At 44.3% G+C, this 18,040-nt stretch overlaps 1 protein-coding gene across 2 annotated transcripts in view; it reads right to left on the bottom strand.

Moving 5' to 3' along the window:
- LOC143809479 (major histocompatibility complex class I-related protein 1-like) overlaps nucleotides 1–18,040 on the bottom strand; it is a 124,403-nt gene that overhangs the window by 33,759 nt on the left and 72,604 nt on the right. The window lies entirely within an intron of this gene.

Below are 18,040 nucleotides of genomic sequence, written 5' to 3' on the forward strand. Positions count from 1 at the left end.
TTTGAACTATAATGTGGTGAGGGGCGGTAGCTAAGGGCGAGTACTCCATCTCTTATGCCCCGACACATAACATGAAGATGTAGTAAGAAATTAAGAGCTATATTGGTGCAGAGCCATTATGGCCAAAATGATCAGCCCTGTCTGTCTTTTATCCGGACTCGTGGCCCCAGGTGAGGGCGTCATCCTTATTTAGGGTGCGCTACATGCCCCAATATAGAGCGTGTCACGACCTTCCACTCATCTGGTGGAAAAGAAGAGTAAAAAATGGCTCCGTCTATCACCTGCTCTACTAAAGCAGTTATATACAAGGTGCCCCTGCCCGAAAGGACATATGGGACTCACTACACGAGCTTTGAAGATAAGAGTCCGAGAACAGTTGTTGTGATCTATAAAAAGGGGATATGCCTCTGTAACAACAAACATCCGAATATCCAGTCAGCCAAGAGATCCAGAGATCCAAAGAACTAGAGACAAAACCACAGCCAGGAGCAACCTACAGGACAGCGGAGAAAGAAACATCCTTCATACATTACCGAGGCACTTCAAAAGCATTCATAACAATGATCCTAGTGGGCGAAAAGTCCGGGGTATAGATCGGATCATGTTGGTATACGTGGGGGTCAAACCAGTCATTTGCTCAAACAGTTAAAGACCAAGTGGATCGAAATCTGAAAGTGGACTGAAATATGAGTTTCGCTCCCTTCCTCTACGTCTCCTCTCTCCTCTTTTATCACTATTGTTATATTTTTATTTTTCATATTTTCTGTTAACATTAATTTTATTTGCTTTTTTAATTTATTTTTTGCAGAGTACAACATTATATACTATTAATGTGGTTTACATCCCTTCCAATCTGGGTCATCTGTTCAATTTGGACGGTCGATCCTGGAACAAGAGAGCTCTTGGATGTTATCTTCAGAACAAGCAGGGCCTTCCTTTGTCTGAATCCCCCATTTTTTTAAGGATATCTATATTGCATTGGATAATGTGTATGTGATGGAACATCTCTCCAATATTGAATGGTGAGATCCTATTGTTACAGTGCTGTGCATGTCCCTTGGAGTTACCATAATATATCTAGAATCCGGATCTCATAGTATTCATGCACTGTACTGATGTATTGGTATTTGACGCTATGATATTGGAAAGTATGGTCTGCTCCTTATAATGTATTGGTTTCTTTCAGATGTATCTTCCTCTTATTTTGGAAGGCTTTTCTTTTGGATACTTAGGCTACTTTCACACTAGCGTTAACTGCATTCCGTCACAATGCGTCGTTTTGCCGAAAAAACGCATCCTGCAAAAGTGTTTGCAGGATGCGTTTTTTCGCCATTGATTAACATGAAGCGACGCATTGTGACGGATTGCTACACGTCGCACCCGTCGTGCGACGAATGCGTCGTGCAGTGGCGGACCGTCGGGAGCAAAAAACGCTACATGTAACGTTTTTTCCTCACAACGGTCCGCTTTTCCGACCGCGCATGCGCGGCCGGAACTCCGCCCCCACCTCCCTGCACTTCCCCGCACCTCACAATGGGGCAGCGGATGCGCTGGAAAAATGCATCCGCTGCCCCCGTTGTGCGGCGGGGACAACGCTAGCGTCGGGGACCTCGGCCCAACGCACTGCGACGGGCCGAGCCCGACGCTAGTGTGAAAGAAGCCTTACCTACTGTGGATCCGCCGCACACGCACGCCGTCATGCTGAGTGTGCGCATCCCTGGCCTTATCTTTCTAGACCCGGCTCGCGCTCATGTGCTGCATGGGCGGTGCCTGTCGGGTCACGTGATCAGACTGCCCTCCCTGGTGCGGTCGTGGCATGTGTCTTTTTTGCATGTCGTCCTGATGCATGCCACATGTGATCTTTGTTATTACCCACCCACCCTGGGAATATTATTAGCCGACATACAGGGGGAGTAAGTAAATTATAGGAAATGAGGAGCGCTTCCTAATGTGATTGGGACACCATTTTGGGAGGCGCCACTAATGATAATGAGTGCCCCATACATGGTCCACCCATTGTCTCAGTCTGAGTTATAATACATCACATAATTAGTTCTCATATGTGCGTGTATCGTCCGATTGGTGTATCTAGGATATACGATAAATGGTTGCTCTCACCCCCAGAAGAAGGCAGACGCCGAAACGTACGTTGGTGTTTTTCCTGGGTTTGGCACCACAGTCTTGCACAGGTATGATATTACACTATTCCATCTTCTGATGTACGTGTATTTTCTCATGTGATTAAATCTATGAATGGCACTCTTTTTATCATTGATAGCTATGATTTGGCTTTTCAATTGACAATATGTTTATCTTAACTTATTAACTGATTCCTGTACATGAGGTTGTGGCGCCACCTGGTGGTTTCCCACTTCTTTTACATGGCTTATGGCTATGTTCACACGATCCTTTTTTTTATCCTTTTTTTGATCCTTTTTTTTTCAGGTCCTTTTTCCATGCAGGGTACAGTCCAATGTTACTCTATGGAAAACAAAAACCGCTGTGCCCACTATCCTTTTTTTCTCAGGCAAATCTGCGAGGATTTGCCTGCAGAAAAAAAGAAGTACCATGTCACTTCTTTCTGCGGATTCAGCTCCTGTTTTCAACAGGCACCAATAGGAAAGTGCTGTTGAAAACCCGCAGAGGAATCTTCAGAAGAAACTGCAGGAAAATCAGCAGTGCAGTTTTGCACTGCGGGTTTTCCAAATCAGGACCTGAAAAAAAAAGGATCAAAAAAAGGATCAAAAAAAGGATCGTGTGAACATGGCCTAAAACTGGTTTTGTGAATTCTCTATTTTATCAATAAAAATTTGATACCATTGTTTATAGATGTGGTTCTCGAGTACACTTTTCTCTGATATGATTTATGATGTTTACAAAATTGCCGCACGTTCGTGGCTGGGGATGTCCCATCTCAGGGGGAAGCGAAAGTGGATGCAGCACAGGCTTTCTCTTAACCCCTTCACCATGAAGCCTGTTTTCGCCTTCCTGACCAGGCCATTTTTTTCAATTCTGACCACTGTCACTTTATGAGGTCATATCTCTGGACACTTCAATGGATCCCACTGACTCTGAGATTGTTTGATTTTTTTTTTTAAATATATACTGTACTTCATGATAGTGTAAAATTTCTTTGATATGAATTTTAATTTTTATTCCCTTAAATCAGAGAGTCATATGGCACAAAATAGTTAATAAAATCATTTCACACATGTTTACTTCACATCAACACAATTTTTGAAACATTTTTTTTGGTTAGGAAATTATAATGGTTAAAAGTTTGATCAGCGATTTCTCATTTTTCCAACAAAAGTTACAAAACCATTTTTTTTAGGGACCACCTCACATTTGAAGTGACTTTGAAGGGACAATACGACAGAAAATACCCAAAAGTGACACCATTCTAAAAACTGCACATCTCAAGGTGCTCAAAACCACATTCAAGAAGTTTATTAACCCATCATGTGCTTCATAGGAATTAATAAAATGTGGAAGGGAAAAAAAATCAACAATTAACTCTTTTTCACAAAAATGTTCCTTTAGAACTATTTTTTTTTACTTTCACAAGGATAACATGAGAAAATGGACCAAAAAATTTGTTGTGCAATTTCTCCTCAGTACACCGATAGAGTCCTCCGTGAACATCATGATACTGTGTTGGCCGGACATCCTGGGAATAAGGCTACGGCTAGGATCACACATGTGAGAAATACGGCCGAGTCTCGCATGTTAATACCCGGCACTACCGCCGGCACTCGGGAGCGGAGCGTGCAGCCGCATACCAATACATGGAGCTGCACGCTCCTCTCCCGAGTGTTGGCTGCAGTGTCGGGTATTAACATGCGAGACTCGGCTGTATTTCTCGCATGTGCGATCCCGGCCTTCCGCGGATCTACTTACTCGGCGTTTTTGGTGGCTAGGTGCTCATAAGGATGTTCGAGAATATTACAACGATACGAGATTTATAGTGGGTTTTTATGTTTGGCTGCTGTCACACACTAAAAGACGCATTTTAATGCAGAAACAAGTTTTTGCCTCACCATATTTTGAGAGATATAATTCTTCCATATTTTTGCTGACAGTCATGCGACAGTTTCTTTTTTTTGCAGGACGAGCTAACGTTATTATTGGTACCATTTTTGGGCACATTACATTTTTTAATCGCTTTCTATTCTGATTTTTTTGGGGGGGGGTTATACCGTTCCGCATGTGATAAATTTGATAAGGCAGCATTTTTCTTCGGGTCTGTACTATTACAGCGATACCACATATATATAGTTTTTTATGTTTTGGCCATTTTACACAAAAAAAACTTTTAGAGAAAAAATAATTATTTTTGCATCGCTTTATTCTCAGAGCTATTTTTCCACTGCTGGAGCTGTATGGCGGCTTGTTTTTTGTTTTTTTTTTGAGACAGGATGATGTTTTCGGTGGAATCATTTTTATTTACATTCGTCTTTTCGATCACGTTTTATTACACTTGTCTTTTCGTCAGTATGATGATAAAGCATTTTTTTTGTCTTGCTTTTTTTTTTACGGTGTTCACTGAAGGGGTTAACGGGTTAACTAGTGGGACAGTTTTATAGGTCGGGATGTTCCAGATGCAGCAATACAAAATATGTGCACTTTTTGTTTATTTTTTTTTTACATAAATAAATGTATTTATTGGATTAATATTCTTTCTTTTTTTTGTTCTTTATTTGAGGATTTTTTTTCTTTTATATTTTTACACTTTTTTATAACTTTTTTTGTTACTTCTTTACATTGTCCCAAAATAGGACATCACTGTACAGTGACAGATCGCTGACCTGATACTCTGCAATGCTTCAGCACTGCAGCGTCTGACAGGCAGGGAAGGAGGTGTGTCAGCCCCTCCTCTGAACAGGCGCTCACAGGCCACCTTTCCCTGCAGGACCCTGAAAGACCCTGCGGCCATCTTGTGGCTGGGGGTCACCATGGAGACCATCGTCACAACGCGATCACATCGCTTTGTGCCGATGGAAGCACAGAGGGAGCCTGCTCCCTGTGCGATGCTCCTTGATGTCGCTGTCACTATTGACTCTAAACTCTCCCTACCGCCGAGCAACACACAACATTTACACCATTAGCTCATGTCACAGTTCACACTACACAATACATAACACGTATTTTCTTCAAGGGGGAATGTGGGCATTATGTCCATCTCCTTACACAGCAACTCTCCAGACCCCACCAGCCCCTCCTGTGCTTTCCTTGCTGGCAATCTTAGTAGCCTGGATACTCACACATTTCTGCTCTGCCATGGAGCTATCTCTGTCCTCTCAGGTCTCTTCCATCTTTCCCTCCGTCTTTCAGACAACAATGCAAATGTCTTATGGAGTATTTTTGAGACGGTCAAAAATGATGCCTTTTTCAAGTGGAAACTGCTAAATACAATGCTCCTACGCATTTTTTGTCAGAAAACGGTTTTCTTAGCGTTTTGTTAATGGGGTGGTCTGAAACTAAACCTGATTTAATTGTAAATATTTAATGTAATAATCTAATTGCCTTTCCAATATACTTTAACTGAAAAGTCCCTATCGTTCCCTCTCTAATCTATCTAACCGCTTTATTTATTTTTTACCTACTTCCTCTTTGATGACATTTTATTTGAAAATCCCCAGTGCCCGCTGGAATAGTGCCCAGGCTCTGTTCCCACCCTAAAAAGCAGCGTCATCAGTGAGGTCTGACTCAGGGGCTGGGATAGTCCCTGTTCTACTGAGCATGCGTTGGTTATCAATTCTGACATATGCTCAGTAGGATCTTGTCACTGTTGAATATTCTTTTAATGCACAGTGACAGTGCGCTCCTTCGCCGAATCTGCTGACAAGTAGCAGTATCTAGAGATAGGGTAACATATAAATAAACACAAAAAAACTGAAAAGGCCAACAAATATCTGCTACAGTTACATCCATATATATTTGGACAGAGACAACATTTTTCTAATTTTGGTTATAGACATTACAACAATGAATTTTAAACAAAACAATTCAGATGCAGTTGAAGTTCAGACTTTCAGCTTTCATTTGAGGGTATCCACATTAAAATTGGATGAACGGTTTAGGAGTTTCAGCTCCTTAACATGTGCCACCCTGTTTTTAAAGGGACTAAAAGTAATTGGACAGATTCAATAATTTTAAATAAAATGTTAATTTTTAGTACAGTACTTGGTTGAAAACCCTTTGTTGGCAATGACTGCCTGAAGTCTTGAACTCATGGACATCACCAGATGCTGTGTTTCCTCCTTTTTGATGCTCTGCCAGGCCTTCACTGCGGTGGTTTTCAGTTGCTGTTTGTTTGTGGGCCTTTCGGCCTGAAGTTTAGTCTTTAACAAGTGAAGTGCATGCTCCATTGGGATGAGATCAGGTAACTGACTTGGCCATTCAAGAATATTCCACTTCTTTGCTTTAATATACTCCTGGGTTGCTTTGGCTTTATGTTTTGGGTCATAGTCCATCTGTAGTATGAAACGACGACCAATCAGTTTGGCTGGATCTGAGCACACAGTATGGCTCTGAATACCTCAGAATTCATTCGGCTGCTTTTGTCCTGTGTCACATCATCAATAAACACTAGTGACCCAGTGCCACTGGCAGCCATGCGTGCCCAAGCCATCACACTGCCTCCGCCGTGGTTTACAGATGATGTGGTATGCTTTGGATCATGAGCTGTACCACGCCTTCGCCATACTTTTCTCTTTCCATCATTCTGGTAGAGGTTGATCTTGGTTTCATCTGTCCAAAGAATGTTCTTCCAGAACTGTGCTGGCTTTTTTAGATGTTTTTTAGCCTTTTTATTCTTGATGCTTATGAGTGGCTTGCACCGTGCAGTGAACCCTCTGTATTTACTTTCATGCCGTCTTCTCTTTATGGTAGATTTGGATATTGATACGCCGACCTCCTGGAGAGTGTTGGTCACTTGGTTGGCTGTTCTGAAGGGGTTTCTCTTCACCATGGAGATTATTCTGCGATCATCCACCACTGTTGTCTACCGTGGGCGCCCAGGTCTTTTTACATTGATGAGTTCACCAGTGCTTTCTTTCTTTCTCAGGATGTACCAAACTGTAGATTTTGCCACTCCAAATATTATAGCAATTTATCGGATGGGTTTTTTCTGTTTTCGCAGCTAAAGGATGGCTTGTTTCACCTGCATGGAGAGCTCCTTTGACCGCATGTTTACTTCACAGCAAAACCTTCCAAATGCAAGCACAACACCTCAAATCAACTCCAGGCCTTTTATCTGCTTAATTGAGAATGACATAACGAAGGGACTGCCCACACCTGTCCATGAAATAGCCTTGGAGTCAATTGTCCAATTACTTTTGGTCCCTTTAAAAACAGGGTGGCACATGTTAAGGAGCTGAAACTCCTAAACCCTTCATCCAATTTTAATGAGGATACCCTCAAATGAAAGCTGAAAGTCTGAACTTCAACTGCATCTGAATTGTTTTGTTTAAAATTCATTGTGGTACTGTCTATAACCAAAATTAGAAAAATGTTGTCTCTGTCCAAATATATATGGATGTAACTGTATGTAGTATACGGAGAGAAATGTAGAATATTCCCAATACAATACTGCTGTCTCCCTACCTTGCTGCGGAGGTTGGCACTCTATGACCTGCGCTGATGGTGCCCCCGCTCACCATCAACTCTCCCTCATGCGCCCTATTAGGCCCTAAAATGAGGGAAGGGGGAAGATATATAAAGACAGTGTGCAAATATCAACAGCAGAATAAAGTACATTAGCTGACAGCTGCCTGGCATGAATGGACATTGTTCCCCCTTTATATATCTTAGGGTGCCAACCTCCGCGGCAAGGTAGGGCGGCATCAGTATTGTATTAGGGCTATTATGCACTTCTCTCCATATAATAGATAAGCAGATATTGAGATATGCATACTTACCGTAATTGCTCCTATTGGTTTGTCTGTATACTCCTTAATATTGGGGTGATACGTTGCTGTTGAATATTGGTGCATTCGTGGTATAAGGAGGGTGCATTTTTCCTATAATCCGGGAGTAGCGAGATACTTTTTATTGACCTCCATACGTTGTGATCTGTTATTAGTCTTGCAATAACTTGTTATTTGGGCACCATACCCATTTTGATGTTGCACACTTTATATCTTTCCTCTCCCTCACTTCAGGACCTAATAGGGTGTATTAGGGGGAGTCGATGATGAGTGGGGACGCAATCAGCACAGTAGGGAAACAACAGCATTGTATTAGGGCTATTCTACATTTCCCTCTGTGTACCAGATAGCAGATATTTGTTGGCCCTTTCTCTTTTTTTCTTTTTGTGTTTATTATGTTGCATATCATTGATTTTGTATGTTTTAATATATAATTAAAAGTGAAGTTTTAATCAAGTAGCGTAACTCTAGATAGTGGTTTGGTCGGTGAACTGATATTTTTCTGGCACTCAATATTGTGTTTTTCGGTGAAAATAAAGTGACGAGAAGGCAAGTGAACACTCTGGTTTCTGCTTTACCTGCTGGCTGGGTTATCTTCTTACAATTTGCACTGACAGTGCACTCTGTTGCCGGATCATCACTTCTCATCAGAGACGACGAGGGAGCGCACTGTCACTGTGCACTGAGAAGTATTATATTAACATTAATGTGCATTTGTTGTTTTAAGAGGTAGAAATCCCTTTTTTCAGTTCTTTAATGAGTAGGACACATAATTCTTTGAGTTGTGTTCTCCAACAGGAATAGTCTCTTGGCTTTCTAGGACTGATAAATGACGGCAAACGGTCTAACTTTGTAATTTATGGCATCACCTACTGACTCCCTGGGGGGCACATGTGAACACCACTCTCTGACTCCCTGGGGGACATGCGTACATCACCTTCTGACTCCCTGTGTACATATATGTACATCACCCACTGTCTCCTTGGGAGACACATGTGTACACCACCCACTGACTTTCTGTGTACACTTGTGTACATCATCCACTGACTCCCTGGGGGACACAGATGTACACCACCCACTGATTCCATGTGTATACATGTGTACATCATCCACTGACTCCCTGGGGAAAACATATGTACATTACCCACTGACTCCCTGGGGGACACATGTGTACATCACCCACTGACTCACTGTGGGTCACATGTGTACACCACCCACTGACTCCCTGGGCAACACATGTGTACACCACCTACTGACTCCCTGGGGGCACATATGTACATCGCCTACTGACTCCGAGACATGTGTACACCACCCACTGACTACCTGGGGGACACGTGTACATCACCCACTGACTCCCTGGGGGACACACATGTACATACCCACTGACTCCCTGGGGGACACATGTGTACATCACTCACTGACTCCCTGAGGGACACATGTTTACATCACCCACTGACTCCCTGGGGACACATGTGTACATCACCCACTGACTCCCTGGGGGACACATGTGTACACCTCCCACTGACTCTGGGACACATGTCCACCACCCACTGACTCCCTGGGGGACAAACATGTACATCACACACTGACTCCGAGACACATGTACACCTCCAACTGACTCCCTGAGGGAGACATGTGTTCATAACCCACTGACTTCGGGACACGTGTACACCACCCACTGACTCCCTGGGGGACACATGTGTACATCACCCACTGACTCTGGGACATGTGTACATCACCCAGTGACTTCCTGGGGGACACATGAGTACATCACCCACTGACTATGGGACAAGTGTACACCACCCACTGACACCCTGGGGGACACATGTGTACACCACCCACTGACTCTGTGTACACTTGTGTACATCACCCACTGACTCCCTGGGGGACACAGATGTACACCACCCACTGATTCCATGTGTACACATGTGTACATCACCCACTGACTCCCTGGGGGACACATGTGTACACCTCCCACTGACTCCGGGACACATGTATACCACCCACTGACTCCCTGGAGGACACACGTGTACATCACCCACTGACTCCGGGACACGTGTACACTTCCAACTAACTCCCTGGCGGACACATGTGTTCATCACCCACTGACTCCGGGACATCTGTACACCACCCACTGACTCCTTGGGGGACATATCTGTACATCACCCACTGACTCCGGAACATGTGTACACCACCCACTGACTCCCTGGGGGACACATGTGTACATCACCCACTGACTCCGGGACACGTGCACACCACCCACTGACTCCCTGGGGGACACATGTGTACACCACCCACTGACTCTGTGTACACTTGTGTACATCACCCACTTACTCCCTGGGGGACACAGATGTACACCACCCACTGATTCCATGTGTACACATGTGTACATCATCCACTGACTCCCTGGGGGAAACATATGTACATCACCCACTGACTCCGGGACATGTGTACATCACCCACTGACTACCTGGGGGACACATCTGTACATCACCCACTGACTCGCTGTGGGTCACATGTGTACACCACCCACTGACTCCCTGGGGAACACATGTGTACACCACCTACTGACTCCCTGGGGGACACATATGTACATCACCTACTGACTCCGGGACACGTGTACACCACCCACTGACTACCTGGGGGACACATGTGTACACCACCCACTGACTCCTGGGTGGATACTTCTGTACTGCCTTCTAAGAAGTGAAAGGATAGTTTGATAGATTTGAATACATTTGTCGTACATGACAGGAACATTTCCAGGGTAGTGTACATGTCAGATGGACACTACTGCAGCGCCCCAGGGTCCTGGTCATTGCAGTAATGTTACGTTGGAGTGATGTTACGTTTGAAAGCAATAAAGGAGATCTCTTGGTAACACAACCCACATACATCATTCATAAAAATAAAGACACGGAACACGGAAATTAATTTGGAAAGAAATTGGCCGTGGCGTTTATTTTTGGGTAACCAAACAGGAATTTAATTTAATAAAATGAATAAACCAATATATCCTTTATCATATTACCATAAACAGCATAAACTTCACCATAGAATGTCCAAAATCCACCCGAATCCGGGCGATTTTACCCACAAAATAAACGACACGACAAAATTAAAAACCAATAAAAGGGGAGGGAGGGCGGGATCTTCAAAACTTGCTTGAAGTAACTGCGCTCAGCGCCCATGAACAGCTGTATTTATATCTCCAAATTCTTCCCGCTCAGGGCCTTTTCACCAATCAGGGATCATAAAAATTGCGGGAATATCACCTGAGAGAAAACCGGTTTAAACCAGAAAATAACCTGCTCGTGTAAACACACAGCTTACCAGGGAAATAAATTTAACCCTCTGTATGGTAATAACTCTGTAGAATCAAACATAAAAATATCATGTTATCAAAGTGGCCGTGTTATCATGTGCCCCCCCTGAGATTTCACTAAGGGGAGGGCATTCATGGTAACACAACCCACATACATCATTCATAAAAATAAAGACACGGAACACGGAAATTAATTTGGAAAGAAATTGGCCGTGGCGTTTATTTTTGGGTAACCAAACAGGAATTGAATTTAATAAAATGAATAAACCAATATATCCTTTATCATATTACCATAAACAGCATAAACTTCACCATAGAATGTCCAAAATCCACCCGAATCCGGGCGATTTTACCCATACGCCATGCCTTAAAAAGGCAGGGCCCCCCCCAAAACGCCCCAGCCAATTCTCGACAATGGCCTGCAAATCAAGATTAAAGATATCCAGGCCGATGTCGGACAAATGAACTAAGTCCCTCCTATACAAACCCGGGACTCGATCCTCAAGGTCAACGTGCCTAAAAGAAAAGCCATGAATTAATGGCATAAAATTCTGAACATTCCTGTTAACTCGTTTTCTAATTCGTTCAAGAAATGAAGAATTCTTCTGGAACCATAAAAATCACGGAACAATTTCTGAGAAAACAAATGTAGTATTAATAAAATCATTTTTTAGTAAACACAAATCCCTTTTTATGCAAGCTAAGAGATCAAGGGTTTTTGTTTTTCCGATGTCATTACATAGTTACATAGTTATTAAGGTTGAAGGAAGACTGTAAGTCCATCTAGTTCAACCCATAGCCTAACCTAACATGCCCTAACATGTTGATCCAGAGGAAGGCAAAAAAAACCCCATGTGGCAAAGAGTAACTCCACCATGGGGAAAAAAATTCCTTCCCGACTCCACATACGGCAATCAGACTAGTTCCCTGGATCAACGCCCTATCAAGGAATCTAGTGTATATACATTATACTTTTCCAGAAAGGTATCCAGTCCCCTCTTAAATTTAATTAATGAATCACTCATTACAACATCATACGGCAGAGAGTTCCATAGTCTCACTGCTCTTACAGTAAAGAATCCGCGTCTGTTATTATGCTTAAACCTTCTTTCCTCCAGACGTAGAGGATGCCCCCTTGTCCCTGTCTCAGGTCTATGATTAAAAAGAGCATCAGAAAGGTCTTTGTATTGTCCCCTCATATATTTATACATTAACATAAGATCACCCCTTAGTCTTCGTTTTTCCAAACTAAATAGCCCCAAGTGTAATAACCTATCTTGGTATTGCAGACCCCTCAGTCCTCTAATAACCTTGGTCGCTCTTCTCTGCACCCGCTCCAGTTCAGCTATGTCTTTCTTATACACCGGAGACCAGAACTGTGCACAGTATTCTAAGTGTGGTCGAACTAGTGACTTGTATAGAGGTAAAATTATGTTCTCCTCATGAGCATCTATGCCTCTTTTAATACATCCCATTATTTTATTTGCCTTTGTAGCAGCTGCCTGACACTGGCCACTGAATATGAGTTTGTCATCCACCCATACACCCAGGTCTTTTTCATTGACGGTTTTGCCCAGAGTTTTAGAATTAAGCACATAGTTATACATCTTATTACTTCTACCCAAGTGCATGACCTTACATTTATCCCCATTAAAGCTCATTTGCCATTTATCAGCCCAAGCTTCTAGTTTACATAAATCATCCTGTAATATAAAATTGTCCTCCCCTGTATTGATTACCCTGCAGAGTTTAGTGTCATCTGCAAATATTGAAATTCTACTCTGAATGCCCCCTACAAGGTCATTAATAAATATGTTAAAAAGAAGAGGGCCCAATACTGACCCCTGTGGTACCCCACTGCTAACTGTGACCCAGTCCGAGTGTGCTCCATTAATAACCACCCTTTGTTTCCTATCCCTGAGCCAGCTCTCAACCCACTTACACATATTTTCCCCTATCCCCATTACTCTCATTTTATGTAACAACCTTTTGTGTGGCACCGTATCAAAAGCTTTGGAAAAGTCCATATATACTACGTCCACTGGGTTCCCTTGGTCCAGTCCGGAACTTACCTCTTCATAGAAGCTGATCAAATTAGTCTGACATGAACGGTCCCTAGTAAACCCGTGCTGATACTGGGTCATGAGGTTATTCCTCTTCAGATACTCCAGCATAGCATCCCTTAGAATGCCCTCCAGGATTTTACCCACAGTAGAGGTTAAACTTACTGGCCTATAATTACCGAGTTCAGTTTTTGCCCCTTTTTTGAATATTGGCACCACATTTGCTATACGCCAGTCCTGTGGTACAGACCCTGTTATTATGGAGTCTTTAAAGATTAAAAATAATGGTCTATCAATGACTGTACTTAGTTCCTGCAGTACTCGGGGGTGTATCCCATCCGGGCCCGGAGATTTGTCAATTTTAGTTATTTTTAGACGCCGCTGTACTTCCTGCTGGGTTAAGCAGGTGACATTTAATGGGGAATTATTATCACTAGTCATATTGGCTGCCATGGGATTTTCTTTTGTAAATACTGATGAAAAAAAGTCATTTAGCATATTGGCTTTTTCCTCATCCTCATCCACCATTTCACCCAGACTATTTTTAAGGGGGCCAACACTGTCATTTTTTAGTTTCTTACTATTTATATAGTTAAAGAATATTTTGGGATTATTTTTACTCTCTCTGGCAATGAGTCTCTCTGTCTCAATCTTTGCTGCCTTGATTTGCTTTTTACAGAATGTATTTAATTTTCTGTATTTATTTAATGCCTCCTCACTACCTACTTCCTTTAATTCCCTAAATGCTTTCTTTTTGTCCCTTATTGCGCCCCTTACAGCTCTATTTAGCCATATTGGTTTCCTCCTATTTCTAGTATGTTTATTCCCATACGGTATATACTGTGCACAGGTCCTATCCAGGATGCTAATAAATGTCTCCCATTTTCTTTGTGTATTTTTGTGTCTCAGGATATCGTCCCAGTTAATTGCACCAAGATCCTCTCTCATCCGTTGGAAATTTGCCCTCCTGAAGTTTAGTGTCCTTGTCACCCCCCTACTACCCATCTTATTAAAGGTTACATGAAAACTTATTATTTTGTGATCACTATTCCCCAAGTGACCCCCAACCCTTATATTTGATATGCGGTCTGGCCTGTTGGTTAATATTAGGTCTAGCAGTGCCCCCCTCCTTGTTGGGTCCTGAACCAGTTGTGAAAGGTAATTGTCTCTCATAGTTGTCAAAAACCGATTACCTTTGCTGGAACTGCAGGTTTCTGTTCCCCAATCTATTTCAGGGTAGTTGAAGTCCCCCATAATAATGACTTCTCCTTGAGTCGCAGCTTCATCTATTTGCTTTACGAGGATATTCTCCATTGCTTCCATTAGTTTTGGAGATTTATAACAAACCCCTATCAGTAATTTATTATTTTTTCCCCCTCCCCTTATCTCCACCCACAGAGACTCTACATTTTCATTAGATTCACCTATATTATCACGCAGGATGGGTTTTAAGGTCGATTTTACATACAGACACACCCCACCCCCTCGCTTATCTGTACGGTCATTTCTGAAAAGGCTATAGCCCTGCAAGTTAACAGCCCAGTCATGGCTCTCATCCAGCCACGTCTCAGATATCCCCACCATGTCATAATTATGCTCCAACAACATTAGTTCTAATTCATCCATTTTGTTGGCGAGGCTTCTGGCATTAGTATACATGCACTTGATGTTACTCTCTGTACCTCTATTCTTTCTTAAATTACTAACTGTTCTAACCCCACCCCCCATGCCACCGCCACCCCCAACTTCCTTATTTGTGCCCAGGTCTCTATCTGCACTATCTTCCCCTCCTATAAAATGAATACCCTCCCCCCCAATCCCTAGTTTAAACACTCCTCCAACCTTCTAACCATTTTCTCCCCCAGCACAGCTGCCCCTTCCCCATTGAGGTGCAGCCCGTCCCTAGCGTAGAGCCTGTAGCCAACTGAGAAGTCAGCCCAGTTCTGCAGGAACCCAAACCCCTCCTTCCTACACCAATTCTTGAGCCACTTATTAACCTCCCTAATCTCCCGTTGCCTCTCTGGCGTGGCACGTGGTACAGGCAGTATTTCGGAAAATACCACGTTGGAGGTCCTTGCTTTCAGCTTGCAGCCTAATTCCCTGAAATCATCTTTAAGGACCTTCCACCTACCTCTAACTTTGTCATTTGTGCCAATGTGCACCATGACCGCTGGGTCCTCACCAGCCCCTCCCAATAATCTGTCCACCCGATCAGCGATGTGTCGGACTCGAGCACCAGGTAGGCAGCACACCGTCCGATGATCCCTGTCTTTGTGACAGATTGCCCTATCTGTTCCCCTAATAATTGAGTCCCCCACTACCAGCACCTGTCTGGCCTGCCCTGCTCTCCTTTTTCCCTCCTTACTGGAGCAGTCACTCCTCCGGCTTTCAGAGGACATGCCTGGCTGCAGCAGTGCTACCCCTGTACTGGCACCCCCCTCATCTGCCAACTTAGCAAACTTATTGGGGTGTGCCAGATCAGGACTAGCCTCCCTGGCACTCTTCCCTCTACCCCGCCTTCTATCTGTCACCCAGCTAACTGCCACACTGTCCTGCAGCTCCATCCTACCATCCCCCTCCTCATCTATCCCATTGAGCGTCTGCTCTGTGAGCAGAAGACTCCTCTCCATATTGTCTATGGATCTCAGTGTTGCCAGCTGCACATTTAGATCCAGTATCTGGGTTTCCAAATGCACAATGTGCTCACATCTCGCACAGCAGTATGCACCCTCGACCGGCTGGTCAAGGACTGCATATGGAGCGCCCCCACACCGCCGCAGGGCCGAGGGGCACCCGGAGCCGGGTCTCTTAGTCTCAGTCCTGGGGTTGTCACGGTGGCTAGACCCGATCCGTGGCCCTGTCTGTCAGTGGGGGACGTCCGGTGCAATAAGTGGTGTTGTAACGGTGCAGGTCGCGGTAAATAATGAAGACACCAGGTTGCAGTCTCTTTACCTCTTTACTGAAGGTGTTGGAGACCTCAGTCCAGAGCGCTGTTAACTAGGTTGTCAGAGACCGGCCGGTCCAACGACACATCAGGAGTTCTCCTTACAGGTGGGAATCAGTGTCTACCTTCTAGCGCTGGGTGTTGTAGTTCTTCCCTGCTGAGCTCCCGGGATAGTCCTCACAACTGTTTCTTTCTGTCTCTACTGTTCGTTCTCTACGTCCTCCTGGTGATATGGTAGGACGCACCCGTATGACGGGGTAGGCCTGGAGTTCTTCCGGGACCCTAGAGTTGCCCCTCTCCCACAGCTGCCTCCGTTGTCTGCTTAGGTGTTAAGTGAGACAGCCAACCTATAATTAGCTGTCCTGCCGTGGTTTGCAATGTACTTAAAGTCTCTTACTTGCTCGGCGTTCCGGCCACCGACTGTTTGCGCCTCAGAAGGATGTTGCCTCGGTCTAACAGCACGACTCCTTCTGGTATTTCTCCTTTTCTGTATTCCCGTTGTTCACTGGTTAGTTCTGCTCTGAGGAGTCTGCCAGGATCCCATCCCTGACCGGTCCTCTCACTAGCTCTTCCCAGCTACTTCTCCCTGTCTTCCTGTCCAACCCCCAGTTTTACCAGAGTTGTGAGGAGTGGCCTACTAGATAGGACCACCCCCCCTGGTGGCCGGACTGTGAAGTGTGGTGTGAGTGTACCTGGTCAGAGAAACTCCTTAGTGTAATCAGACGTACCATAGCTCCCCATAGTGGCGGAGCCATAGTATTGCAACAACCAGGACTCTGGGGTGCTGCACTCCCCCCCGGTTAAATCCAGTACTCCGGGACTGGGAAAACAAGAACAATAATACATGTTAACAGGAAACACACAAATTTTTGAAATAGCATAACAATTGAACATAACAATGCTTCCCTTTACGGGAGGTGAGGATTCTTGAACGTTGCAAAAGTTAGGTCATGCACAGTTTATGACTCTCAGTTCAGTGGTTGAAACAGCGGGGACCCCGGGTAAACAAAGGGGTCCCCCTTATGGAAGTTTTTGAGCAATTCACCGTCCATTACTCTAGTGTCCATTTAAAAACCTGTAACAAAAAGATATGCATACAAACATTTTCAATTACATAGCAGCCCTTATCAATACCTCCAAGTTTTGTAGCGGAGGGAAGTTTGATTTTGAGTGCTGCGTGTGGACCTTCGCAGCGCAGGGGTTGCTATTGGCCTAACAGGGCCCGCTATGCTTGCTACCGCTGGTGTAGTGCACTGTCTTCTAACTACACTTCTAGTGAGTCTGGGTAGCACTGGCAGGTTGAGGCTCTCAGAGCTGCGGTTATTAACAGTGGGTACAGCAGATTCACTGATAGCAGAGGGAGGATTTGCCGGCTCAATGGTTGGCATGGCTTCATCAGGTAAGGCCTGTTGAGGTAGCGGGACCAGATGATCTGGTACCGCCATTGGTTCTGGTGGGTCCGGCTGTTGAAACATTAGAACAGGCACCACGATAGCTTGGTTTATCTGAGTCCAGGACTGGGGAAAGTCACCAAGGACGGTGTGGAACATCTTCTCCTTTTCTACCGGCGGGGAGATTTCTGGGGTCGTGCCCCTCCCTTTCAACTTATCGGGGCAGACCTTAAGGTGATCCCTGGATACCGCTGTCGAGGTCTCCCCTCTGTCCTTGCTGATGAGACAGACCTTGGTGTTGTCGAAGTCGGATGGCAGGATGGTATACGGTTCCGCTTCCCATTGGTCATCGAGCTTGTGTAATCTCCTCTTTCGTTTAAGTACTT

The sequence above is a fragment of the Ranitomeya variabilis genome, chromosome 2, assembly GCF_051348905.1.
Source record: "Ranitomeya variabilis isolate aRanVar5 chromosome 2, aRanVar5.hap1, whole genome shotgun sequence".
Classification (NCBI taxonomy): domain Eukaryota; kingdom Metazoa; phylum Chordata; class Amphibia; order Anura; family Dendrobatidae; genus Ranitomeya; species Ranitomeya variabilis.